At 43.6% G+C, this 26726-nt stretch overlaps 1 protein-coding gene and 1 non-coding gene across 2 annotated transcripts in view; one reads left to right on the forward strand and one right to left on the reverse strand.

Moving 5' to 3' along the window:
- Positions 1-26726, forward strand: part of MARCHF4 (membrane associated ring-CH-type finger 4) — a 109177-nt gene that overhangs the window by 26915 nt on the left and 55536 nt on the right. The gene's annotated exons all lie outside the window — the stretch shown is intronic.
- LOC111760582 (small nucleolar RNA SNORA70) lies at positions 9221-9354 on the reverse strand. The gene has a single exon (XR_002794231.2). It is a non-coding gene; the product is annotated as a small nucleolar RNA SNORA70 (small nucleolar RNA).

The following is a 26726-nucleotide window of genomic DNA, read 5'->3' on the forward strand; positions in this document are numbered from 1 at the left end:
AGATATGTCTATCCCTGTCTCCATATCCTTTCCCAGGCAAGTCCCTGTCCTTCTCTTCCTCTCAGGCCCACCCTTCTCCTTCAGTTGTCACTGCAGCACCACTTTACAGAAGGCAAACACAACAACCCACCCACTGGCTGGCAGCCCCCACAGGGGACCCGCAGAGGGGAGTGTGTCCTGCAGTGCATGGTTATCCATGTCCCTGGGGCCAGAGCAGAAAATGTGGCTCACAGACCTTTCATAAGCATGTGGAAAATAAAATTTCATCCCACACTCTGCCTCCCGTTTTGGAGTCTGTGACTCCCTCTGCATGAACCAAATTCATTCATTCCTCTCCAGAGTCTCTCTAATGCACCTACCCCATTCCCACTTCTACATTTCCATTTATGCCCCTTTCCCAGTCACTTCTATAGCCATCCTAGATTGGTTGCTCCCCGTTCCGGCTCCCCTGCCAGTTATTCTGCAGGTCTGCCTGCAGTCCAGCACTGTCAGGTGCCAGTAAGTGCATGAAAACTTTTTTTTACCCAAAGTGGGTCCCTTTTGGGTTCCTGTCACCCCATAGAAAACTGATACTGTTTTCTCATCTGTCAACTGGGGAAAATAGCATGAACCTTATGGTTGGTTGTAAGGATTAACTGCAATTATGACCTGTAAAGTCCAGCACAGTTGCTGGTATCCTAAGGCCAGCAGGCTCAGACTGGGAGTTCCCAGGGGAGGGGAGCGGGGCAAAGATACATTTTCTTTGGCCCAGGCTTTTTGTGTGTTTATATATATATATATATATATTTTTTTTTTTTTCTCCCCTTAATCAAAAGGGTTCACACACACGTAAATTTCAGGTCTGACTCTCCTTGAAAAACTGGAAGCTCTGAAATCACTGGTCCCTTTCCTCCCACGACACAATTATGGGCTGTTGCTGAGTAGCGGCTGCCCACTACTATGGGCAGTTTGCCACAGTCCCTCCACAACCCCCTTACCTGGCCTCCTGCAGAGATGAGTGACATTTAATATTGCTGTAACATCATCATTCATCTGTGCTGGTTGGTGAGCAGCTGCTGTCTGGGCGCCACCAGCCCGGCTGCCCCAGCCTTTAGGACTCCCCCTGCCTGACCATACCAGCATCCAGCCATCAAAGGGTTAAAGCCTGGCCCAGTTTGGGGAGGGGGCTCTGGGGCCCAGTCTCAGGGCTACGGGGCAGCCAGTTGGCTGGTGTCTGTGCAGGTACAGTTGTTAGGTATTTTGCATCGCGTCCCTGCCCAGATGTGCTGCCGTTTGTGTCCCTGGCTCCACCGCTTTCTTCCCAGCATCCCAGCATCGACATTCAGGGCCCGGCATAGAGAGGGTGTTATCTGTTGACGGATCCCCGGCTCAGGCCCTCAGAACACGGTATCTCCTCTCCTTTGCCTCCCCCTCCTTTGAAGCTAAGAGAAAACTGGCCCTCCCTGTAGTCTGCTCTTGAACCCAACTCTCCCTGTTTCTGGCCCCAACCCACACCCAGCCACGGAAGGGAGGGGGGCTGTGCTGTCCAGAGGCCCCAGCCCCCCAGCGGCCAGCAGGCCTCTTCCAGGAACCAGGAGCAGAGGGGTAGCTGGTGCCTTCTGCTTTGTGGGTAGCCAAAGCAGAGTCATTCACGAGAGACTGTGGGTGTAATCAAAACCATTTTATTTCTCAGACAATAGCAACAAACAGAAAGGCAATCTCAGTAAGGACATGGCAGGACCAGCAGGGAGCAGGCAGACTGCAGGAGCTGCGAAATGGTATAAATTAATGACAAGGATTTTGCCGGCACTTCTCATCGCCTGCCTGCCCTCTTGCAATGGTTCTAGCAACTGCTTTCCTTTGCCCTGGGCACTTCAGAATCAAAAGCTTGAGGAGTTGAAGCAGAAGGGAGTGTCGTCAGTTCTTCGAGAAGCCCTTGAGGAGAAGGGGGAGGAGGTGGAGAGGAGGAAGAGGGAACTGACCGGGATGAGGGTCTCATACACACACTGGACAGAAATGTGGAGATACTCAATTTGTGAAATCAGGAGGCTTTATTGTGAGTTTACGCCGACTGTGGCTGGCTGGGGGATCTTGAGCAAGTCACCCCACCTCGCTGCGCCTCAGTGGTCGCACCCCGCGCAGCCTGGGCCGGTAGAGGCTCCCAGCCCCTGCCAGCCCTGCTACCCTGCAGTCCCTGCAACCTCGGCTGAAATGATTGGGTCTCTCTATCTCTGTTGCCTAGAGCCAGGCGCTTCTCCTCCCCCGCAAGGATCAAATCCTTTTCCTTTCTGTGCCCGAGGCCCTAGCGAGGAGCGCCAGAGGTGCTGAGTCTGGGTCGGAAAGACGGAGGGAGGACGGCAGCGGGGGCATCCGCAGGGAGTAGCCCCTCGGGTTACTCACAAAGGAAGGGGGGGCGGCGGTGGAAATCACGGCTTTGGCGGCGTCGGGTGGGGTTACTACGTTCACCCTGAGATCCTGGTCTGGGCGCCCCCTCCCCCTGCTCCGCCCAGCCTCAGCGCACCGGGACGGAGGCGGCCAAAGTCAGGGCCGCGGGGGGCCTCCTGGCTGAAACCTCACCTCCGACCTCCGAAACCATTTTGGATTTTATATTCCTGTGCGTCACCCTCGTTAAAAACAAATCAAAACAAAACCAAAAACTCAGATGGGCAAGTTCCCCACCCCCAGCCCTACCCCGGGGTCCCTCATTTTGGCCGTGAGAAATCTGCGCGGCTCCAGGTTCCCAGGCTGTAAAAGAAACCTGGCGGCGGCGGGGGCGGCGGACCCGCGGCCCCTCCCTCTCAACTTCCTGTTTCCTTTGTTCGGGGCGAGGCGTGGGGAGGGAAGGCTGCGGGGAGGCGCCGGGAGGAAGGGGTGGTGGCCCCGGCTGGATATTCTGCTCCATTCCGGCTGACTCGGGGCGAGCCGGGCGGATGCTGGGGAGAGAAGCCCAGCGGGAGGTGGGGCAGCGGCTGCTCGGTTTAGGGAGTTGTTTTGGAATCACCCCAGCAGGAGGGCCAGAGAGCTGGTGGAAATCAAGTGCACGACTCCCCGGAGGCTGCGGCACCCTCTGGCTCAGCTGAGCCCTGGGTGAAGTTCTCTCGAGGATCCCTGGGGATGCCAGCCTTCTACCTGAGCATCCCCTGTGAAGGCCGCAGCACCAAGGCAGTGCCTGCCCCAGAGAGGGCAAATGCATGAAGGGGCGAACAGATGGATGCGCGACCAGGAGGGCAGAAGGGGGCTTGAAAAGAATTGTCAAACTGCCAGAATCCTTGGGTTAATGCCACTTCCGCTCTTGTTGAAGAAAAACACTCCTGGGCTGAGCCGCCAAGAGAGAAAAGCACGTTTTAGAGGAGGAGGGGGAAGGGAGAAGAGGAAAGATTGAATGGATTTTGTGTTTTGACATATTTACTAGGAAATGTGGCAACTGCTTAGCACCTGCTAATTAGAGTCAGAGCAACCTGAATTCCCCGCAAATGCCAAGGAAGCGGAACCCTGAAGGAGAGGTGGATTTTCCGCAGGGGATTATGGGCTTTTCTCACCTGAGGGTGGAGGACGGTGGGAAGAGGGAGGGTGGGTCATTTAACACTGCGCCTTGGATTTCTTAGCAGCCTTTCTTCAATCAGAGGCCAGAGCTCCCTCTTTCCTCGCAGATGTTCAGTGTGGGGAGCTGCTGTTGGATGGGGGAGGGGCTTGGCAACCAGGCCTTCCTCACAAATTACAGCCAAGGAACGACCCCTGAAAGGTCAACAGACTTGGTCCAGGTCACCGCCGCGCTCCTCTGTGCCGCTACCTAATGCGCTCCACTCTCGAGCGTCTCCCCGGCCTCCCTACTCCGTCCTATCCAACCTGTGCTCACCACAACACAGACCCTGGACTCAGCTGGCCTGGGTCCACTCGCTTGCTGTGTGGCTTTGGGCAAGTTTGCTTTATTTCCTGGGCCCCAGTCTCTTGTCAGTGGGCGATGATAATAGCGCCCACTTCATAGGGTTGTTGGGAGGATACTGGAGATGATCATCTAACGACCTTGACACTTAGCGAGTGCTCAGTAAATGTGGGCTCTTATCTCTGAAGACCTCGGAGTCCAAGAGCTGTGAGGGTAAAGCCTAGTTCAGCCAAATTTTAGTGGTGTGACGATAGGGGTCAGGATGTATTGGGGGAAGACAGAGCCCCCGTTAAGTAGTTCAAGGAGGGATTTTAACCCAGGGAACTAGTGACGATGCTGTTGCAGGAGCCGTCGTTGAGGCAGAGCAGGGATAGGCATCCTAGGAAGTTGCTACTACCACGGGGCAGGGGAGGCACAGGGAGGCGGTGAGTTACGAGAGCCCCCTCTAGTGGCCTACAGTGGGAGCTGGGCCACAGGAGGGATGTCCAGGGCAAGGGGGTGCGGCGCGGTTTGCGGGAGGGCATCTAGGAGGAAGACAGTGCCGACCTTGTCCCTAAGGGCCCCCCTTTAGCCTCCCACTTGCCTGAACCCTTGGCCATGGGGCCCAGGAAATGGAGTTCGCTGGGGTCTGTGCCCTGCAAAGTAGAGCAGAACAGGCAAGGAGTGATCTGCACAGTGACCTGGGACAAATTACTTGCCCGCCTTGAGCTTTAGTGTTGTGCATTGCTGAAGAAAAAGTGGGCGGAAAGGAAGAGGATGACTGATGAACACCCTGATGGGACTGTCTTGAGGATGAGAGAAGTCTACTGGGCAGGATAGAACAAGTATTCCACACCTGTGGGCTTACCTGCTCTTCCTTTCAGGATCCAACGCAAATGCTACATTTTCCTTGAAGTCGCCACTGACCTCTGTGATCTTCTAACACCTGGCCTTGCTCAGACTTTTATTAGCACGTTTCTCATATTGCAGTGCAGTTTTTTGAAACAGAATCTCTTCTCCTTGAGTATTAGCTGGGAGGACTGTCTTCCTTCTCTTGGCATTACTTGTGCCCAGCAAAGGACCTGCTGCTCAAGAAATGATTATTGTCTCTAAGCCAACAACATACAATCAAAAACATAAACTGTTCAGAGTTCCAGCAGTGCTGCAGTTCATGGGCTGTGGTTTCCAAGACGTAGAGTTACTAACCATATATATATATATAATAGCTAACTTTTAATTGTCTTTTTTAAAAAGATACATAGATCACACGAAATGTTACCTTAAAAAATGTAAGAGGTTCCCATATACCCCATTCCCCACCCCAACCCCACTCCTCCCACATCGACACCCTCTTTCATCATTGTGGCACATTCATTGCATTTGGTGAATACATTTTGGAGCACTGCTACACCGCATGCATTATAGTTTACATTGTAGTTTACACTCTCCCCCAGTCCATTTAGTGGGTTGTGGCAGGATATATAGTATCCTGTACCTGTCCAGCAGGGAAAGGAGAGACAAGGGGAGAAGCATGAGGCACAAGGAAGATGAGAAGTACAAAGGTTTGATGAGGAGCCTAGGGACTTTTTTGTTGTTATGTTGTTATTTTTTATCTTTTTTCCCCCCAGGGGCTTATTCAAGGTCTCACACACACAGTGAGGATTCATAGGTCTCCTGGCTTCCAAGATAGTGGGTGATTGATATTTTCCTATATAATAAAACAAGCAATTCACATTCAGTGTAGAAAATTTAGAAAATGAAGATAAACAGAGTAGAAAATAAAAATTATCCATAATGCCAAGTCATATTGGTCAGTTGTTTTTGTTGTTTTTTTTTCAAAAAAAGATTTATTTATTTTATTTAATCCGCGCCCCCCCCCCCCCCGCCCCCGGCTGGTTGCCTGTTCTCTGTGTCTATTTGCTGCGTCTTGTTTCTTTGTCTGCTTCTGTTGTCATCAGCGGCACAGGAAGTGTGGGCGGTGCCATTCCTGGGCAGGCTGCACTTTCTTTCGCGCTGGGCAGCTCTCCTTACGCGTGGGGCTCCCCTATGCGGGGGACACCCCTGCGTGGCAGGGCACTCCTTGTGCGCATCAGCACTGTGCATGGGCCAGCTCCACATGGGTCAGGGAGGCCCGGGGTTTGAACCGCGCACCTCCCATGTGGTAGACGGATGCCCTAACCACTGGGCCAAGTCCTTTTTCCCATATTGGTCAGTTTTGCAACCTCTTTTATTTTTTAAACTTAATAATGTTTGGACAAATTTCTAAGATAATAAATATTCTTTCACTGCACAATTTTTAAAGCTTCTTAATAGTCTGCTGTACACATTCACTCGATTTATATAACCAGTCCCCTTTTATTGAAATTTCTAGCTTGCCTTTAATATTTTACCACAGAAGACAATTCTGTTATGAAGTTGCGTAGCCTAATCTTTTTACACATTGTCATTATTTCTTCATGATAATTTCCTAGAAGTGGAATTTGCTGGTCAAAGAACGTGACGTTTTTATAGCCTGTAAGAAAGATTGCCGCCCAGTCCCCACAACTATATGCATTCCCCCCTTGCTGTAGAACAAATGGTTCTGGGTAAAGTTACCAACACTGAATTCATCAAAAGCCATTCTGCAAGAAGTCAATTTATCAAATGACCAGTCACAAAATGGCCAGTTACATAAATAAAATCAATGAATAAATAAGCCAAGCCAAATCACTGAATGACAATTAACAAACTAAACTTTAACAAATGTAGTGATTAGCGTTGTTGTAAAGCAATTTCTATGGCATGGGAAAGTTTTCCTTTGACTTTTGGAAATTGCCATCAAACTTGAGGGGGCTGGTTTTCATTCTGTCCCCATAGCAGGAGCTGAGGCTTGCTCTGCTGAAACTGCTGGGTTTTGTGTATGTATCTTTAATATCCTGGAAAATATTCATTAGAAACCAGAATTTCATCATTTTAAATGGGAATTGTTCACTTTTTACTGACCACTTTTGAATTCCTTTTTGTCCATTGTCACACTTTTAACATTTTTATGAATCTTCAGTTAATTTCTCAATAGTACCTTGGTTTGTTATTTCTAGTGATGAGTAGACAAAATTTAATATGTGATATGGGTGCTACTGTCATTCCTTAGTTCCTCTCTTAATTTACCAGTCATTCCGCATTTTCAGGATTAGTAGCCAATTTACTCTTTATCCTTCCTCAATAATTTTATATTGATGGTTAATGTCCATCATATCTGAAGCACTTAGCATACCATTCATTTTATAATCTCCTCTGGGTTCTCAGACTCCTTTGGTACTGCTTATAATGACTTACTCTTTATGTCAGCTCTTCTTCAAAGTGCTACCAAGTCCTCATATCCCAATTATTCCTTGTTAGAAACCAAAATGTCAGGATTTCATATCAGATGGGACTTTTTCTGATTCCTTCCATATCTTTAGTATGCTGGTAACTATCTTAAATTTTTTCAATTATATGCATTTTTAGCATTCATTTACTAATTCTCCAAATTGCATATCAGCCTTAATGCCTTATAGCAATTAAAATTAAAATTTCATCTTTTCCTGTGATGAGATTGTTTCAGACACTTTTTAGTGCTTTTGCCTGTCATTTTCTATTTTACCAATCTTTAGACATTTGGGGAAATCTTTCTTCAGCCTCTCAAATAGCAGCTCAGCCTTAATTTTGAATTTCTGGAATTAAATTGATGTGACAGTTCTGCCTTTTTCTTGCCTAGCCCATCTTCTGGTGTTTATAAGATTTCGGGCCTATTTACATTTGGCTCTGTCCATGGTTATTTCATACTGTTGAAAAGTGTATTTCAGGTTTGGTGATTCTGTTCTCCTGTTGATATCTTCCATCTTATGTTTTGACCAATTTTGCCCTGAACTGTGAACTATATGAATTTTCTGCAAATTGCTACCAACTTGATAATACTGTTTATTATTTTTGCAATTTATAAATCATACTTTACTAGAAATCGCACATAGCCGTTTAAACAGTGGGAAGCACTTCTGAAGGTTCCATCCCCATACAGCCTCACAGTCCTCCAGAATGTTTTTTGAGTGTGTGTGTGTGTGTGCATGCACTTGTGTTTTATAAATCAGTAAATGTGGTACATTTGCAGATTTATCTGACAAACTTGCTATTTGGAAAATCAATGTTTTAGAGAGTTCCTTCTGACAAACTAGACTGCTTCCTTAGGAAGGTGCCTATTTCCTTGCATCCTTACCAACACCACACCGAATTCATTCCTGTACCTTTATCATTTTTCTTACTATCCAGACGTGCATGTCCTCCAGCTTTGCTTTCCTCCCTAAGAGCATATTGGTTTTCTTTGGCTCTTTGTCTTTCCATGTAAATTTTAGAATAACATGTCAATTTCCATTTAAAAACTGGGACTTTTGATGGGGATTGCATTGAATGCAAAGATGCATTTGGGAAGAATAAACATTTTTACATTTTATTAAATTTCAGCAAAGTTTTATAGTTTTCTGTATGTAGGTCTTGCGTATCTTTTATAACATTTATTCCTAAGTATTTGACTTTTTTCATGCTATTGCATATGGTATTGTTTTTGTTTTTGTTGTTTTTCTTTGTTTCTTTCATTTTTGCAGTATCATTTTTAAAATGCTACTTTCTGTTTGCCATTAATGCATAAGCTGATATTTTACCTTAGCCTTAAAATAGCAATTTTGTTGAATTTGCTTTTTAATTATAATAATTTATAGATTATTTTGTTTTTTTCTTATGTATAAAACCCTTTGACTACAAATATTAGCAATTTTCTTTCCAATTCTTGTAACACTTTATTTCTTTCTTGTTTCATTGAAGTGTAAATAGAAATGGTGATAGTGAGCCTCTTTGTCTTATTTCTGATTTCAGGGGAAATCTTTCACTATTTCTCCATTAAATGTTACATTTGCTGTAGAATACTTGTAGATATTCTTTTTTAAAAAAATCATTCTGGATGTAGTTTATTCATGGGCACAAGTTGGGTAAAGGCAGTGCTGGCAAAAACTTCCTAAGTGCAGGGTCTGCCACTTGTCCAACGGGCCATGACTGGGATGTATTTCACCACAGCACCATCTGGATAAAGTGCTTCTCAGCCACCATGTCTTCGAATTCATCATTAAACTTGGTAAAGCCCCACTTCTTGAAGATTTGGATTTTCTGGTTGCCCAGGAACTTGAACTTGGCCCTGCATAGAGCCTCAATCACATGCTCCTTGTTTCAAAGCTTGATGAGGATGGACATGATGACTTGGCTGGTGTGGACCCTGGCTACCATATCCTAGGGCTTTCCAAAGGCATTTCACATACCTATCGGGAGCTTAGACTGGGGACAGCAGGAGGTCAGATACGAACATCAACAGAAAAGGGTTGTCTCCCAGGTCCATTAGAGCAACCCGTATAAACAATAGGCCACATCCACTATCAAGGAGGCTGCTGTCTGTAGCCACTGCATACCGGCCCCTATGGGGAATGGAAGACGGTTGACGAAATTGGTTACAGAATTTGTAGCTGTTCTTTACAAAACTTAGAAATTCTCTTCTAGTCTTAGTTTGATAAGAACTTTTACCGTAAATGGCTGTTAAGTTTTATTGATTGATTTTTCTGCCTTTATTGAGATGGTCATATAATTTTTCTCCTTTATTCTGTTGATGTGGTAGACCACACTGATTGGTTTTCATTTGTTAAAGAAAACTTCATTCCTAGAATAAACCCACATGATCCTGATATATTGTCCTTTTAATGTATTCAGTTCACTGGTATTTTGTTTAGGGTATTTGTGTCTATGTTTATGGAAGGGATTGGCCTGAAGTTTCCTTTTTAAAAATAAGATCCATGTCAAATTTTGGTAGCAATGTTATGCTGGCTTCATAATGTGTGGTCTCCCCCTCCTCTTTTTTTGGAGTTTGTGTGACTGATATTATTTCTTTTTTAAGTATTTGGAATAATTCACCAGTGAAGCCATTTGGGCCTAGGATTTTATTTGTGAGACTTTACATTACAAATTCAATTTCTTGAGTAGCTATAGAGACACTCAGATTTCCTTTCTCTTTGTTGGTTCTGCAAATTGTGCTTTTCTAGGTATTTGCTCATTTCATCTAAATTTTCAATTTCTCTGGCATAAAGATTTATAATATCTGATTATTAATATTTAATATTTGAAAGATCTGTGACATCCTTTTTTTTTAAAGATTTCTTTTTTAATTTATTTATCTCCCCTTCCTCGCCCTCCCCCTCAGTTGTCTGCTCTCTGTGTCCATTCACTGTGTGTGTTTCTGTGTCCACTTGCATTCTCTGCAGCACTGGGAATCTGTCTCTTTTCGTTGCATCATCTTGCTGCATCAGCACTCCGTGTGTGCAGCGCCACTCCTGGGCAGGCTGCACTTTTTTTGTGCAGGGCGGCTCTCCTTATGGGGTGCACTCATTGCATGTGGGGCTTCCCTACACGGGGAATATCCCTGTTTAGCACGGCAGTCCTTGCACTCATTAGAAATGTGAGTGGGCCAGCTTGCCACGCGGGTCAGGAGGTCCTGGGTTTGAACCTTGGACCTCCATATGATAGGCAGACGCTCTATCCATTGAGCCAAATCCGCTTCCCTATTCTTAATTCTTGATCCTGACAATTAGTATTTTGCTCTTTTTGTGTTGATGAGTCTTGCTAGAGATTGATCCACTTTCTTAGTCTTTTTATTTATTTATTTTTTTTGGGTTAAAGTGGGTAATATTTATTAGACAGGGTATTCTTAGTCTTTTTAAAGATGTGCATTTGTTTTCTATTTTGTTAAATTCTGATCTTGGCTTTATCATTCCCTTCCTTCTCCTTCCTTTTCCTTCCTTTAGGTTTAATTTGCTGTTTGTTTTTTTTTCCTAAATTCTTCAGATGAATACTTTGGTTATTGATTTTCAGCTTTTCTTTTTTTCTAGTATAAACATATGTCTATAAAGTAAAGTTTGAATTGCATCACCCAGGTTTTGATGTCATATTTTATTATCAAGGATGCAAATTTCCATTGTGATTTCTTCTTTAACCCATGGCTTATTTATAAGTTTATTGCTTAATCTCCAAACTTTTTAGTGATATTCTAAATATTTTTTTGTCATTGATTCCTAGTTTAATTTCACATGGTCAGAGAATATTTTGAGTGGCTTTAGTTGTTGGAATTTTGTTAGAACTTGCTTTTTGGCACATTGTATGTTCAATTTTGGAAATGTTTCATGTATACTTGAAGAGAATGTGCATTTTGTCATCATTGTAAGCAATATTTTATGTAGACTTATAGGTCAAATTGGCTTTTCAATCTTTTTTTCAGAGATCTTGTATATCCTTATTGATTACTTTTTGTTATCTGGGGGGTGGGGGTGGGTTAAAGTTGCCTTTTGCAATTGTGGCTTTGCCTATTTCTCCTTTTATTTCCCTCAACTTTTGCTTTATATATTTTGAATTATGTGTTATGTCTTCCTGGTAGATTGATCATTTAATCATTGTAAAATGTCTCTCTGTTAATGCTTCATGCTATAAAGGCTACTTTGTCTGATAGCAGTATAGCTACACAGTTTTCTTTGGTTAGTGTTTATAAGGTATATCTTTTTTCATCTTCAACTTTCCATCTTTGGTGTCCTATTTATGGAGCATATCACTGGGCTTTTTGTTTTTTTTTTTTTAATCCAGTCTGACAATCTTTATATTTCTATTAAATTATTTAGTCCATTTACTTTTTTCTCTGTTGTGTGTGTGCCTTTTTTTTTCCCCCCATCATTTTTTAAAGTCCTTTTTTTTCCCCTTGAGGTACTAGGGGCTGGGGATTGAACTTGGAACCTCATATATGGGAAGCTGGTGCTCAACCACTGAGCCTCATTGGCTTCCCTGAGTTGGTGTTTTTGTTTTTGCTTGTTTTTTTTTTTTTTAATCAGAAGGCACCAGGAACCAAACCCTGGACCTCTCATGTGGCATGTGGGTACTCAGCTGCTCAAGCCACATCTGCTCCCTACTTTTAATGTAATTATTGATATAGTTGGGTTTATATCTACCATCTTTCTATTTGTGCCTCCTATTTTATATTATTTTTCCATTTCCTTTCTTGCCTTCTTTGGTATTATGCCAGTACTTTCCCCCCTTTATTAGCTTTTTAGTCATACATTCTTTTATTTTCCTGCTAGTGGTCATCCTTGCTTACTACAGTCTAATAGAAATTGGTACTTTTCTCATTCCTGAGACATTGCTAAGACCTTAAGACATTTTAACTCTCTTATCCACCTCCAGGCATTTTTATTTTTTCAAAAATTTTAGCTCTACAAATATTTTAAATTCCACAAGATATCATTGTTATTATTTAGCACAGTCTGTATTCAACTACATTTATCCACTTATTTACTCTTTCTGTTATTCCTCGTTCTTTCCTGCATTTTCTATAAACAGTTGATAAACTGCAGGCAGTGGCCCCAACCACTGAGATGTGAACAAATGCTCTAATGGCCCCTGGAAGATGGAAATAGGATGTAGCAGGGGCAACAGTGAAACAGATGCATAAGACCTGAGTTCTGCTAGCTGGCCTGTCTGCCAGCTCTGTTAGTATTTCTGAACCTCAGTTATTTCATCTTTTAAAATCAGAATTGTATAACTCCTTGTCTATCTGGCCTTTCAGGTATTTTCAGATGAGATAGTATGCATAACAACACAGTATCAATGCTAAAGCAGAGATTGTAAACTATGCCCCATGCACTGCATTTAGACAGTGCATACGTTTTTTTTGGTCTACAGAATCCTTTTTTTTTTTTTTTTTTTTAAGTGAGTCAACTTTTAAACACATTTCACTTAAAAATACAGATTTCTGTTTCTCCATCTCCCTAGAATCCAAAGATCTGGCAAGCCAGACCTACCTGGCTTCCTACATGGGACCAATGGGCAGGAGTTCAGGAGTGCTCACATTCTTCAGGAGCACAATCTCAGTTTGTATCAAAACCCGCCATTCTCAACCTGTATGCATGTGTGCTCACATTTACTCATCTCTGCTTGCCTCATCTGGATTGTGATCATTGCTGAAGCATGATGTCAATATTAGTTTTAATTTCTCATTTAAAAGTCAAGGACAGGTAAACGGACTTGGCCCAGTGGTTAGGGCGTCCGTCTACCACATGGGAGGTCCGCGGTTCAAACCTCGGGCCTCCTTGGCCCGTGTGGAGCTGGCCCATGCGCAGTGCTGATGCACGCAAGGAGTGCCCTGCCACGCAAGGGTGTGCCCCGCGTAGGGAAGCCCCACGCACAAGGAGAGCGCCGGTAAGGAGAAGCCGCCCAGCACGAAAGAAAGTGCAGCCTGCCCAGGAATGGCGCTGCCCACACTACCCGTGCCGCTGACGACAACAGAAGTGGACAAAGAAACAAGACGCAGCAAATAGACACAGAGAACAGACAACCGGGGAGGGGGGGGGGAATTAAATAAATCTTAAAAAAAAATAAAAAATAAAAGTCAAGGACAGAGCTTTCTAGTTTTAAGTGTTGCTAAGCACTGAAATAGGTGACTGAGGGAGGCTGTAGAAATGCTTTCCCTGGAGATACAAAAATAAAATAGATTTATCCACAACCTTGCCAGGAGGCAGGGGAAGGGCAAAATGACTGCCCCAAGCCCCTTCCAGTTTTAAATTGGGTTGGGGGTGGGAAGGCGATACTTTAGAATCTGTATGCTGTAGGGGAGAAAAGAGATGGACATTTTTCATAAACAGATTATATATATATGGTATAATGTAATTTCATATTAAGAAAACAAAAAACGTTTCCGAATATAGACAACAGAAAGCATGAGGTTTTTGTTTATCAAAAAAGGCATGGATTCATCAAAGGTTATTGAACTTTCCACTTAAAAATGTATATATGTCACTGAATATAAATTATATCTCAATTTTAAAAAAACTACAAAGTGAAAAAAAATTAAAAAGGGTGAATAATATTTCTAACCTGTACTGGGCACTTAGGGTATGCCAGTCCTAAGCACATAAGTATATGCCTGTACTAGGCACCTTACATGGATTAATTGATTGTTTATCCTCACAATACCTTATAGGTAGACACTATTATTTTTCCCATTTTACAGGTGCAGACACTGAAGTTCAGGGTGTTTAAATAACATGTGGAGTTCTGCAGCTGATAGCCGCAAGAGCCAAGGGTCGAACTCCAGATTGAAGGACCCCAGTGGCCAGATTCACATCCACTGTACTCTATGTTCTAATGACTTGGGTGATTTCAAAGAAGGAGAAAACTAATTATTATAAGTTTGAGGAAGGAGAGATGATTTAAATATAACTTACGTGAAGAACTAAACATCTCTTGGTAAGCACACTTTGCTTGCTCAATATTAAGTACCTTCCTTTAGAACACACAAGCCACTCAGAGAGTTACCATTGGTTCTTATGGGCAGGATGGCCAAATTCTTTACAAGTGGAAGAGGTCCTTCAGAGATATGGGCACCTCCCTGCTGAGGAAGGTTACAACTTCATTGGCCATACAAATACATAGTTTTGTTCCTTGAAGGACATCTCACGATGGGATGCTTGCTCTCCACACCAGACACTCTGACCCTCTCAGACATCCAATCTGTGCATGAGGAGGCCAGTGGTCCCTGATTTGAGAATCTGATGAATGCTAAGAACCTCCCCACAGAAAAAGTGTGTATGTACACATATGTGCAAAGTAATACTACAATTTTAGGAGGTTCAGAGATCCCATGAAACTCATCATGCACCTCAGGTTTAAAATGATTGCTCTAAACTAGGGTTTAGCCAGATTCCAGTGCTCCAAGCTAGGCTTCAACTTCTCTGATTTTCCCAGGCACCAGATCACAAGTTTATCGTCTGTTTTTAGTTTTCTTCTCTCCTAATGGCTTGTATGTCCACCTTTTGCTTCCTTCTTGTCTTCTGGTAAGTTGGTCCTGGATAAATACATTCCAGGAGATGGTAGCTTTGCTGGTTCTCATTTCAAGGGAAGGGCTACTTCCCTTGGACTTCTCTAACCATCTTTGGCAACTTACATTTGCTCACTAGGACACACACACACACACATATCCAAGTATGCATTATGCACTGTACTTTTTTTTTTTAAGACTTATTTTATTTATTTCTCCCCCCACTCTTGTTGTTTGTGCTCACTGTCTGCTCTCTGTGTCCGCTCTCTGTGTCCATTTGTTGTGCTCTCTCTGTGTCTTCTCATCTTCTCTTTAAGAGCACCAGGAAGCGAATCTGGGACCTCCCATGTGGGAGAGAGGGGCTCAATCACATAAGCAACCTCCACTCCCTGCTTTGCTGTGTCTCTCATTGTGTTTCCTCTTTATGTCTCCTTGTTGTGGCATCTTGCAGCATCAGCTCTCCACACCAACCCATCATGCCAGCCTGTCAGGTCAACTCACTGTCTTGCTCATCTTCTCTAGTATGTACCGGAAACTGAACCCAGGACCTTCCATATGGTAAGTGCCCAAATGTTTGAGCCACATCCACTGCCCTGAACTGTACTTTTGATCCGTCCATGTCTCATAGCCATCTCACTCACCAAGAATTTCCTAACAGAAGCCTGTTCACAGGTCGACGCTGTATGAATGTGCAGGTTTTTCGCTGGACAGGTAAGCCAGGTTTGGGTTGGGAGAGCTAATTCCTGGGGTTAGAAATCTAGGCCCTTCTTTACTCTTCAAGCTCAGTGCTCTGACCCAAGACTGCGTCTTCCTCGAGAAATGGGCATTTTTTCTAACTCACACAAATTCAGTGTATGGAATAGTAGCAGTCCTGCCTTATCTGCAGTTTCATTGAGGATCCCAGAAGACTGACAATCAGAGGATAAAATATCAATGTCCCTATTCTGGTTTTGTATCACCTGTCACCTGGTCTCCTCTTTCTCCACAATGGATAAAACTTTTGGTATTCCCAGGATGACATTTGCTTGGAAGAATGAGACCTGAAGGATCCATTTCCTATATTGACCCATCTCCTTTTCACAGGATTAGGTTTCTGCTACGGCAAGCTGAGAGTGAGAGAGGATAGGAATGGCTGGATAATTCCGTTAGTATTTCCTTCATTGTTCATATCTTGGTTCAAGCCTCTCTTCTTCAATGAAAGACCAATCCCCTTTCACATGCTCTTTTTTTTTTTTTAAGAATTATTTATTTTTTTATTTATATTTCTCTCCCCTTTTCCCCACCACCCCAGTTGTCTATTCTCTGTGTCTTTTTACTGTGTCTTCTTTGTCCGCTTCTGTTGTTGTCAGCGGCACAGGAATCTGTGTTTCTTTTCGTTGCGTCATCTTGTTGTGTCAGCTCTCTGTGCTGCGTCATTCTTGGGCAGGCTGCACTTTCTTTTGCACTGGGCGGCTCTCCTTACAGGGTGCACTCCTTGCGCGTGGGGCTCCCCTATGCGGGGGACATCCCTGCATGGCAGGGCACTCCTTGCACACATCAGCACTGTGCATGGGCCAACTGCACACGGGTCAAGGAGGCCCGAGGTTTGAACCGTGGCCCTCCCATGTGGTAGGCGGACACCCTAACCACTGGACCAAGTCCGCCGCCCTCACATGCTCTTTTAGCAACACATGCCTCTTGTATTGGACTTGCTGCCATTGCAATTTACTATTTATTTTGGAAATTGCATAAATGTAATCTCCCACTAACCACAGCTCTGGGAGCATGGGTTCTGTTTTATTTGCATTCACTATTGTATTAAATCCCTATTATCTGGCACATGGTAAGTGTTCAATTAAATATTTGTTTGAATGAAAGAATGAATGAATGAATGACTGTGAGATATTAGTCCTGACTGGCAAGTCTGTGGTAGATTGACTCCAGTGACCCATAAAGACAAGTTCAAAACTTAACCACCAAAGAAATATATTCTTATTAAGGAAGAAAAAAACCAAAAACGTAACCACCAGTCCTGTGGTGTGAACTCATTTGTAAGTGGAATCTCTGAAGGTGTTATGGCCAAACTGAATAAAGGTGGGTGTTTTAGCTTGTTAGGCTGCTGAAATACAATATACTAGAAGAAGTGGTTTGGCTTTTACAGTGGAGATTTATTAACTTATAAGCTTACAGTACTTATACTGTAGAGTATAAGTGAGAATGTCTAAATCAAGGCTTCATCTGGATATGCTTTCTCCCCAAAGACCAGCAGCTGGTGATCCTGGACTCCTCTGTCACAGGGCAAGGTACAATGGCGGTGTCTGCTGGTCACCATGTCTCATTATTTTAGCTTCCTGCTTCATGGCTTTCTCTCAGCTCTTAAAGCTTTTTTCTCAGCTCTTGTGGCTTTTTCTTCTCCCTCTTAATTCATCCCATTTATAAAGGACTCTAGTAAAAGGATTAAGATCTACCCTGGGCCATGCCTTACTGAATTAAGCTAATCAAAGACCCTTAACTGAAGTAACCTAATCAAAAGGGCCCTCCCACAATAGGTTCACACCCACAGGAATGGATTAATTCTAAGAACATAATTTTCTGGGGTCCACAAAGCCTCAAACCATCACAGTGGGGCTTAATCCAAAATGACTTAAGTTCTTATAAGCTGAAGAAATTTGGATCCTGTCAGTTAGTGGGGCCAGAAGATGAGACAGAGACTGGGAGTCACAAAGACAACACTCCAGACTTCAGAGGAATCATGGCTGGTCAATACATTGATTTTGGATTTCTAGCCTCCGAAACTGTGAGACCATAAATTCCTGTTGTTTAAGACAGAGTCTGTGGTATTTGTTATAGCAGCCCTGAAAAACTAAGACAAGGCCTTAGAGTTTTGACTGAGGGGTTATCCCCTCCTATAAATAGAAGGATGCCCATTTATTAGGTTAAATGACCTTCTTGTCTTACCCCAAACTTCTATTTTTGAACTATGAATTACAGCTCCAGCATTCCAACATTAGCATTCCTTTCCACTTTTACCTAACTTGAGAGAAAGTTTTAAAAGTTTTGTTTAAAAAGGAAAGAGGCTACTATTATATATCCTTATCTTCACTGAGAGGCTATATGTGTGGTGGTTAAGAACAAGGGCTTTGGAATCAGGCAGACCTAGTTTTTAATCTGAGTTGCCCGCTTGCTTGCTGGCTGTGTGATTTTGGCGAATGGCTTAATATCTCTAAGCCTTCATTACTTCAATCTATAAAATGGGACAATAATATCTTCCTCATAAAATTAAATGAGTTAAATTATTTGAAATGTTTATTAGAGTATCTGACACAAAGTAAGTGCTCACTTTTTAAAATCAATTTTATTTTTAACTAAACTTTTCTCTCATAAGAAAGGTAGAGAACTGAGCACCCATAGGAACTGGGCCAAAAAGATAGTCTTATTTTTTAGTTGGAGTTAATATGTAAACTCCGCCTTTCTTATTTCTCAGTGTATTAGTCAAAGGGATACTGATGCAAAGCACAAGAAATCTGTTGGCTTTTATAGAGCATATTTATTTGGGGTACAAGGCTCTAAAGAGTCCAACTCAAGGTGCCATAAGAGGTACTTCCTCACTCAACACATCTTGCCATGTGTTGAAGCAAGATGGCTGCCGATACCTGCAAAAGTTCAGCCTTCCTCTCCCCTCTTAAGAATCCATGGGCCCAGCTTCTTCTAATCTCAGCTGTAGGCCGGAGGGCTCATTTCTTTCTGGGCCTTCTCAGCTGCTCAAGGCTCTGGTCTCTTCAGCTGCAAACTATCAGATGAATCATTCAGCTCTCTCTGGGGTCCCAGGATCAAATTTCTATCTTCTGCCATGTCTATGGAGCACTCTCTTTCTTCCATGCATCTTTTTCTGTCTTCTCGATTGAGTTTCCATTTATATAACCCACCAAGGGGGGGTGGAGATTCAACCCTGCACACTTTGGTTGGAAAAAAACCCTAATCTTGATTTAATCAAGTAAATGTAGAGCCTTTGAATTTAAGTCAGTCAAAAGGTAACAAGCCCAGAGGAACAGACCAGTTTACAAACATAATCAATATCTCTTTTTAGAATTCATAAATAATATCAAACTGCTACACTCAGAAAAATGGAATGAAGAATGTCTTAATAGCTGATTTAATTTATGGGTTTGTTTAATGTTGAGTCCTTTGTGTTCTCTGAATATATGTCTGTGGCTTACAATGTGCCTAGGTTCTAAGCAGATATTTCATGCCCCCTTTGGACATTGCCTAGCACACTAGTCGATAAAGAACTTAATGAAGGCATTGGCTGATGATGCAGTGTATAAATTCATGTGGATTTACAGATTGGACAAGCATGTTAGGGGACAGTCAGGCTGCAAACCGAGGCTCTATGAGATGTGCAGTTTTCCACATGGCAATGACAAGCACTGCTTGTGAGGTACCCCTAGAAATGGGACAGGGTAATGGGCTGGGGAATTAAATCCTGGCATCTACTAGAGCTTTCCCAGTTCAATTCTGTTTGTCCCATCACCAGTTTTCGGGAAAAAGTCCAGTAGCCTGAAGCAATGAAGAAGGCTCATTGTCCTGCCCAAGATGCCATAGAGGGTCTGTAGCCTTTTCACTAAAAATCAGAGTGTTTCCCCAGCCACCAGACTCTGTACAGGGCATGGCTCCTTTGACAATTAAAAAAACTGAGGATGAGGTGAAGAATCTAGAATTATATTGGCCTGCTTCTGATAGAGCCTGGAGAGTCCCTTCTTTCCCTGCTCCAGTAAGAAAGTGTAACCCATCTTAAGAGTGAAGTTCAATGCATCAATTCCACAAGCATCTCTGAGTGTCTGCCATGCATCAGGTACTATGTCAAGCATGAGGGTTACAAAATACCATCCCTGCCCCTGGGATAGTCGATTTGTTTTAAGGAAAACATATTTTATGTTCTATAAGCATTGTAGCAATCACACATACATTTTTTGGGAAAAAAAAGAAAATAAATTCCATAATCCCACCTCTTTATCATAAACTATCATTTTTTGTTGGCCCCTGTCTACTGCCTTCATTTATAAAGGTCTCTAAAGAAACAGATGACAATTTTCTTTAGTCACATCATTAAAGTTTTGGGGTGAAACTCTAAAGCTAAATATGCTTTCCATTGGCTAATCCACAGTCTCATGACAAAGACCTTGAGTGACTACACCCCTGGCTGCCTCTCTGACTGCATTGCCTGCCATCCTCCTCTCTCGGGGGCTTTGTGTGTTCTTTTCTCATGGCAGCCTGCTACCATCTCAGGGCCTGTGAACTCAAAGGTCCTCTGGAACACTCTCCCCATCCCCACCCCCAGTTCCCACAGTTCACACCTCACTTCTAGTCTCTGCTCAATGGTTGTCTCAGATAGGCCTTCCCTGACTATTCTCTAGTAGCCCCCATGCTCTCTAGCCCTTTTCCCAGACTTAATTCTCTTCACAGCGTCCTGGTATGAATATTTTTTAAAAACGTATTTATGGTCTGTCTTCTTCACTGGAAGGAAGGCCCTGAGAGCAAGGACTTTGTTTTGTTCACTGTTTTATCTCCAGTGCCAAGAGCAGTGGCTGATGTAAGGGAGTCCCCCAAATGACTATACTGAATGGTGCTTTTGCTTCCTTCCCAATGGAAGTAGCAAGGAACTGCTGCCTCCCTAGGCATAACTTTATTTTAGGGATGAGCTGTACATAGGTGAGAAAATCTCAGAGCCATAGATTAAAAGCATGGAGACCACTCTACTTTCTATGGGTGCCTTGTAATGTGCTTCCTGTCACAAGGCGGAGAGATGATCTGAAGAGTAACAGGCTATCATTTCCACAGCTTGCCTCTAAAATCAGTTCTGGTGAGGAAGCGTTGGTTGCATTTGTTTGGTAAGCCCCTTCTTTTTGTCTGGTAGTCTTAGTACGTGCTCCCCTTACCCACTCAATGTCAGACAGCTAGAGTAATGGCTGAGCTCTCCCATTGTCTTCCCTCATATAAATTGGCCTGGAATTGCAGAATTCTCTGGGTGGATGGTCAGTGTGTCCATTGTCCAGTCTTTCACTCATATCCTCCATGCCATCACCACATGATCTGGTCATAGATCCTTTCTCTCCTTTATGGCCTATGGAGAAGTATAAAGAGTTTGCTTTAAAAGGCACAAGAAGGGAAGTGGATGTGGCTTACGCATTTCACTGCCTGTCTCCCACATGGGAGGTCCTGGATTCAGTTCCCAGTATCTCTTAAAGAAGATGAGCAAGACAGGAAGCTGATGTGGTGAACTGATGCAACAAGATGATGCAATGAAGAGACACAATGAGAAAAAACACAATGAGAAACATAACAATCAGAGAATGGAAGGGCTGAAGTGATTGAGTATCTTCCTCCCACATGCGAGGGCCTAGGGTCGGTTCCTGGTGCCTCCCAAAAAGAGAAAAAAAGAAGATGAGCACACAACAACCAGATACAGAGAGCAGACAATGAGCACAAACCAGAGTGTGTGGGGTAGAAGTAAATAAATAAAAATAAATTTTAAAAAATAAAAATAACAAGGCACAGGAAGCGAATGCACATGAGCATCCTAACTGGCTCCTCATGGGAGAAGGGTTTAGTAACCACAGGAACTGGATTTTGATGTTTTAGCACCCAATCTCCCCCCTGCATTTCCCTGATATGATATGATGAAAACTAAATGCACACAAATATTCCAATTCCCCAGACACTCCTTCAAAGATGCGAAAAAAATCACTGCCAACCAATAGGGCAAAACTAGAGATCCTGAAACCCACAGATAATCCATCTAACTCATCTTGCCTAATGTTGTCACCTTTCTCCCACTTGCCCAAACACCCATATCTTTCACCAGAGATATGGGCAAAGTGCAGCTCAGTCCTCCCTGCCCCATCTATAATTGGGGGAAGAAGCCCGAAGGCAGCTGCCAGGAAATAAAAGAAAAGAATCCTTGACAAATCAACAAGGCCTCATAATACCATGGATAGCTTAGATCTATGTTCAAGTCCTACCTCCAGGTCCTGCGGGTGTGAACCCATTTGTAAACAGGACCTCTGAAGAGGTTATTAGTTGAGTTGTGCCCTAACTGAATGAGGGTGGGCCTTCATCCAGTATGTCTGAAGTCCTGATAAGCAGAGGAAATTGGACACAGTCAGTAGAAAAGGAGAAGCCAGAGAAGGAGAGATGACCATGTAATAAGAAACCCTAAGGATGGCTGGCAAGTCAGCTCCAGAACGCCAAGAGTCCAGCAGAGAGGATGGCCTGGCAATACCCTGATACTGGACTTTTAGCCTCCAACTCTCTGTGTCAATCAATTCCAACCAGGGTGTGGTGTTTGTCATAGCAGCTCTGGCAAACTAAGGCACACTCCCTAATATAACAATTTAATATTGGCAATTACTTTCCCCCTACAGATCTCTGCTTGTGGGTCTCAGTGGATGTGTAAGGACTGGGGGAGCTGGTCAAAATGCTAATTCCTGATTCTGCCCCCAGAGATGTTGCTTCCAGAGGATTAGGGTTGGGGACTCTTCCTGCTTGATGAGTGCTGCAGGGGATTTTAAGGAAAGTGGTTCTACCAGGCCACATTTTGCCAGACAGTGGACTAACTTCTCAAATATATCTCCTGATTCAGACACCACTCCAAGATTGTCTAAGATGAATCAGATAATACTTACAATAGCTGACACTGTGTTCTTCAGAAGATCCTTTGTGGCCTGAGAAACCCAGGTTTAACCTCTCAGGGGTCAGCATGAGACAGATAGCACATGGTATTCAGTGTTTCTCTAACTTTAATGTGCACACGAATTACCAGAAGATCTTGTTCAACTGCCGATTCTGATTGGGCAGATTGGAGGTGTAGCCTGATTCCTAATCCTCCGTGTTATATCTAATCCTCAGTGTTCCCTTCTCTAAAGTGAGTATAATAATAACCGTCTCACTTGACAAAGGTGCTATAAGGACCAAATAAGATAATGTATGGGAAATCTCTTTGCAAGGTAGAAAATGTTATTTATAGCCATTATTAAAATAACTATAATTATTATTCAAATGTAGATCATTACTGAAGTCATATTTAGGACCCTGGGGTCTCAATGTGTGTCTGGGTCCTCTGACATGCCACCAGAATTTCCATATTAATTTGCCTAATTAGTAGCTATTGAAGAAGAGGGAATACTGTCCAACCGCCCGTCCAGTCCACCCTCGGCTCTGTGACCCTCCTAGGGGTGCCCCGAGCAGTGGGCATCAACTTTGGCTGAGGAACTTTGCATATCCCAATGCCCAGACCAACTCTGTCCAAATCTCTGGAGGTGGGGCTTGGGCATCACTATTTCCCAAAGCTCCTCAGGCGAGTGCACGGCCCTGAGGACCTGGCCACTCAGAGTGCAGCCCCTTACTTGGGAGCTGGCTAGAAATCAGAACCTCAGGTCCCTCCCGAGCCTACCAAATCAGAATCGGCATTTTAACAAGATGCCCCAGATCATTTATCAAGATTCCCGGGCACGTTCATGGAGGAGAAGTGCTGCTACAGGGTAATTAATTATCCAGGCAACGTATCCCGGGAGTGCTGGTCCTCTGTAAAGACGTGAAGGAAAGCTGATGGCTTTGAGGGGCCCTCACACAGGACCTGTACTTGACAGGATCAGAAGCCACTTGGGGGCTAGCTCCGGCTCAAGAAGCTAGAGGGTTAGGTATCTATTTCTCCCTCCCCTTCCTTACAGGCACTCCTCCTCTCAACCCCACCCCAGCCTGTCGCCTTACATTCCTTGGGACACACCCAGCACGGCTCAAGCGTCACCCCCCTTACTCCTTACTCAAAGTGACATGCACAGACTACCTGCATCCTAAACACCTTGTGGGTCTTTAAAAATGCAAATTTCTGGGCAGCAGAATTTCTGGAAGTGGGGCCAGGAGCATAAAACTTTTTGAGAATTCTGCCTCGGGACTCAGAGTTGGTACTTTGTACCTTTGCTCCCCTGACACTGTTTTGGGGTGTTTGGCAGCCCCTGCTCTGCGTTTATTCTTTGGGTCTTCTGACCTTTCCCTCACCCCCCACCTGCCCCTGTATAGATCTTTTCTCCAGGGATGGAGTTTCCTTCTTCCACTATGCAACACCTTTTCCTAGAAAATCATCTTTCATCTCTTTTCTGAAATCCAAGGGCTGTCCTATTTTTGCAAGCTTTTGTAATCCTTGGCATTTTTCCCCCCATGTTCAAGAAGGACACAGGAGAAGATAGGCCCTCCTTTATAAGAAGGGGGTGAGCAGGCAGGGCCCCCACAACAGGAAGCACAATTAAGAGTGTTCCCAGCAGGAAGACTGCTCCCCAGGAAGCCAGAGAGCTGTCAGGACAAGTGACCTTTCTAATCATGCCTGACATTTCCGCAGCCCCAAAGGCGGAGGGGCTGCCCTCATTCCGGAGACGCCTGTCGCGCCCTGCCACCCAGACACCTGCGTTCGAGCCGCGGTGACTTGGCTCCAACCAGGAGATGAATCAGAGCATGCCAAGGGCTTTGTTTCCCAGGAAAGGAGAAAACATTGAGCAGTGGCTTATGTGGATGGGGTGACTGTGCCTACACCAGGGATAGAAAGGGATTGGAGGAGGATATTGTCTCCCCAGGAGATTAGTCCCCGTCCAGAGGGCTCAGGTGATGCTGATCAAACAGGCCTGCTCTGAGGAGAGGAGGCGTAGCAGACGGGATCAGCTTCCAGGCCTTCCGGCCCGAGGGGACAGGGATGATTCACTTTTTACCCATCTGGGCAGGAAATCGGCTTTATTTGTTTTTCTGATTAAAAAAAGTAACTCATGCTCATTCTAAAAAGGTCACACGCACCTAAATTCTTCATAGAAGAAATTTTAAAAATTACACGTAATCCGCTCCCCAGGGATAACCATGGCTAACATTTTAAAGACCTGTCTACGCCTAGAGGCAATCCTTTAAACAAAATACAATCCTGCTGCCCTGGATGGTGCTTCAGAGGTAATCACCGGACACTGTAAATCCTCACAGGGCCTACATGATGGAATAGAGGAGAGTATGGGCCATGATGTGAACCAATGTATATGAGGTGCAGAGGTGCCCAAAGATGTACTTACCAAATCCAATGGATGTGTCATGATGATGGGAACGAGTGTTGTTGGGGGGGCGGAGAGGGGGGGTGGGGGGGTGGGGTTGAATGGGACCTCACATATATATTTTTAATGTAATATTATTACAAAGTCAATAAAAAATAAAAAAATTAAAAAAAAAAAAAATACAATCCTATCCTAAATTCTGTTTTGTAACCTGCATGGCTCACTTAATATATCGAACACATTTCTGGGCCAATAGAATATAATAACAAAATCATTTAATGATTTCACTGTGTGATTATATGAAAATAACCTAGGGAGGCTGTCTCTGATTTTTAATCATGATAAAAGATACCATAAGGAAGATCCTCATAGTTAACTCTTTATGCACAACCGAGAGTATTTCCTAATGATAATTTCTCAGCAGTGGAATTGCTCCTTTGAAGAGGAGGCATATTCTTAAGGCTGTTGCTCTCTAGCTGTCCTATGGAGAGGTTGTACCAGGTATGCTCCCACCAGCAGGGAGTGAGAATGCTTGCTTGTCTGCATGCTCGTACAGGATATAACCATTCTTTTAAATCACTGCCAGTTCCATGAGTGGAAAATGGTATGTCACAATTGTTTTAATGTGCATTTCTCTATTTATCAGGAAGGTTAACTTTTCCCCCTATGTCTATGGACCATTGGTGTTTCTTGTTTTGTAAACTCCCCTGACATCTTCTGGGGCTTGCTACCTTTCTCATATTTGGTAGTAAGTGCTTTCCACAGTGTGAGGATAGTAACTTACTGCAGTACAAGCTATAACTCTTTTACCCAGTTTGCCATTTATCTTTAACTTTGTTTATGTGGTTTCTGCCATAAATAAGTTAAAACTTTTGACGTTGTCTAACTTTGGGGGTCCTAGTGTCTTTGGAATCACAGAGTCCTGCTCTATGCAATGGTTATAAAACTATGTATCTGTAATTTTTCTTGTGTGTGTGCCTGTTTTGGGGTGTGTATGTATGTGTATATATATATATACACACACGTGTGTGTATGTGTGTGCAAATATACACAGACACATGCACATACATTTATCCTAGCTTTTTCAACTCCTGCCTGGAATAATTTCCTGTTCTTAACTGGGTGGCTCCTTCTCATCCCACAAGTCTTGGATTAGGTATCATCTCCTCTGAGAAGCCTTTCCTGGATATGTAACCTAAAGAATGTTCTCCCAGGCCCCGCTTTCCTTTCTCTTAGTATCCTGTTGTTTTCCTTCAGAGCTTTAATCAAGAACTGTATTATATATTTTATTTACCTACTCCTTCAATATCCACATCCTCACCTAGACTACAAACTCTATGAGGGCAGAAATCACATGAGTTTTGTATTCCCAAGCCCTCAAACAGTGGCTGTTGCACAGTTGATATACAAAGAGTGTTTGTTCAAAGTTGATGAATGTGAAATCCATCTAGAGTTTATTTTGGAATAAGGCGTGAACTAGAGAACTAATTTAAATTTTTCCAAATAGTGTCTTGTGATTATAAAACACAACTCGAATGCAGATTGATCTCTTGTAATCCCCTGGAACAATGAAGCTTAGGAGGGCAAGAGAATCCATCCAGCTTCAGGGTTCTCTTGACAGTGATTTTCCTTTCTCCATATTGCCTCAGCCCTAAGTGCTTTCCATAATGCTCATTTCAGTGCTTAGCCTGGAGTGGATCCTTAATTAATGGTATTTACTGGCTGATTCAAATCATGTAAATGGCAGAGGATCAGATATCCTTGATGTGTTTCAGATGATGCTCACATCAGGCTTCCGAGGTCTTGAAGCGTCTCTGCTCCCTCTGCAGCCTAAAACCTTGCTTTCTCTGCCCCCTTTCCATATCTAGGGATAACACATCTAACAGTGATAAGGGAGAGCCAGAGAGGGAATTAGAGACAGAAA

The sequence above is a fragment of the Dasypus novemcinctus genome, chromosome 7 (assembly GCF_030445035.2).
Source record: "Dasypus novemcinctus isolate mDasNov1 chromosome 7, mDasNov1.1.hap2, whole genome shotgun sequence".
Taxonomy (NCBI): Eukaryota; Metazoa; Chordata; class Mammalia; order Cingulata; family Dasypodidae; genus Dasypus; species Dasypus novemcinctus.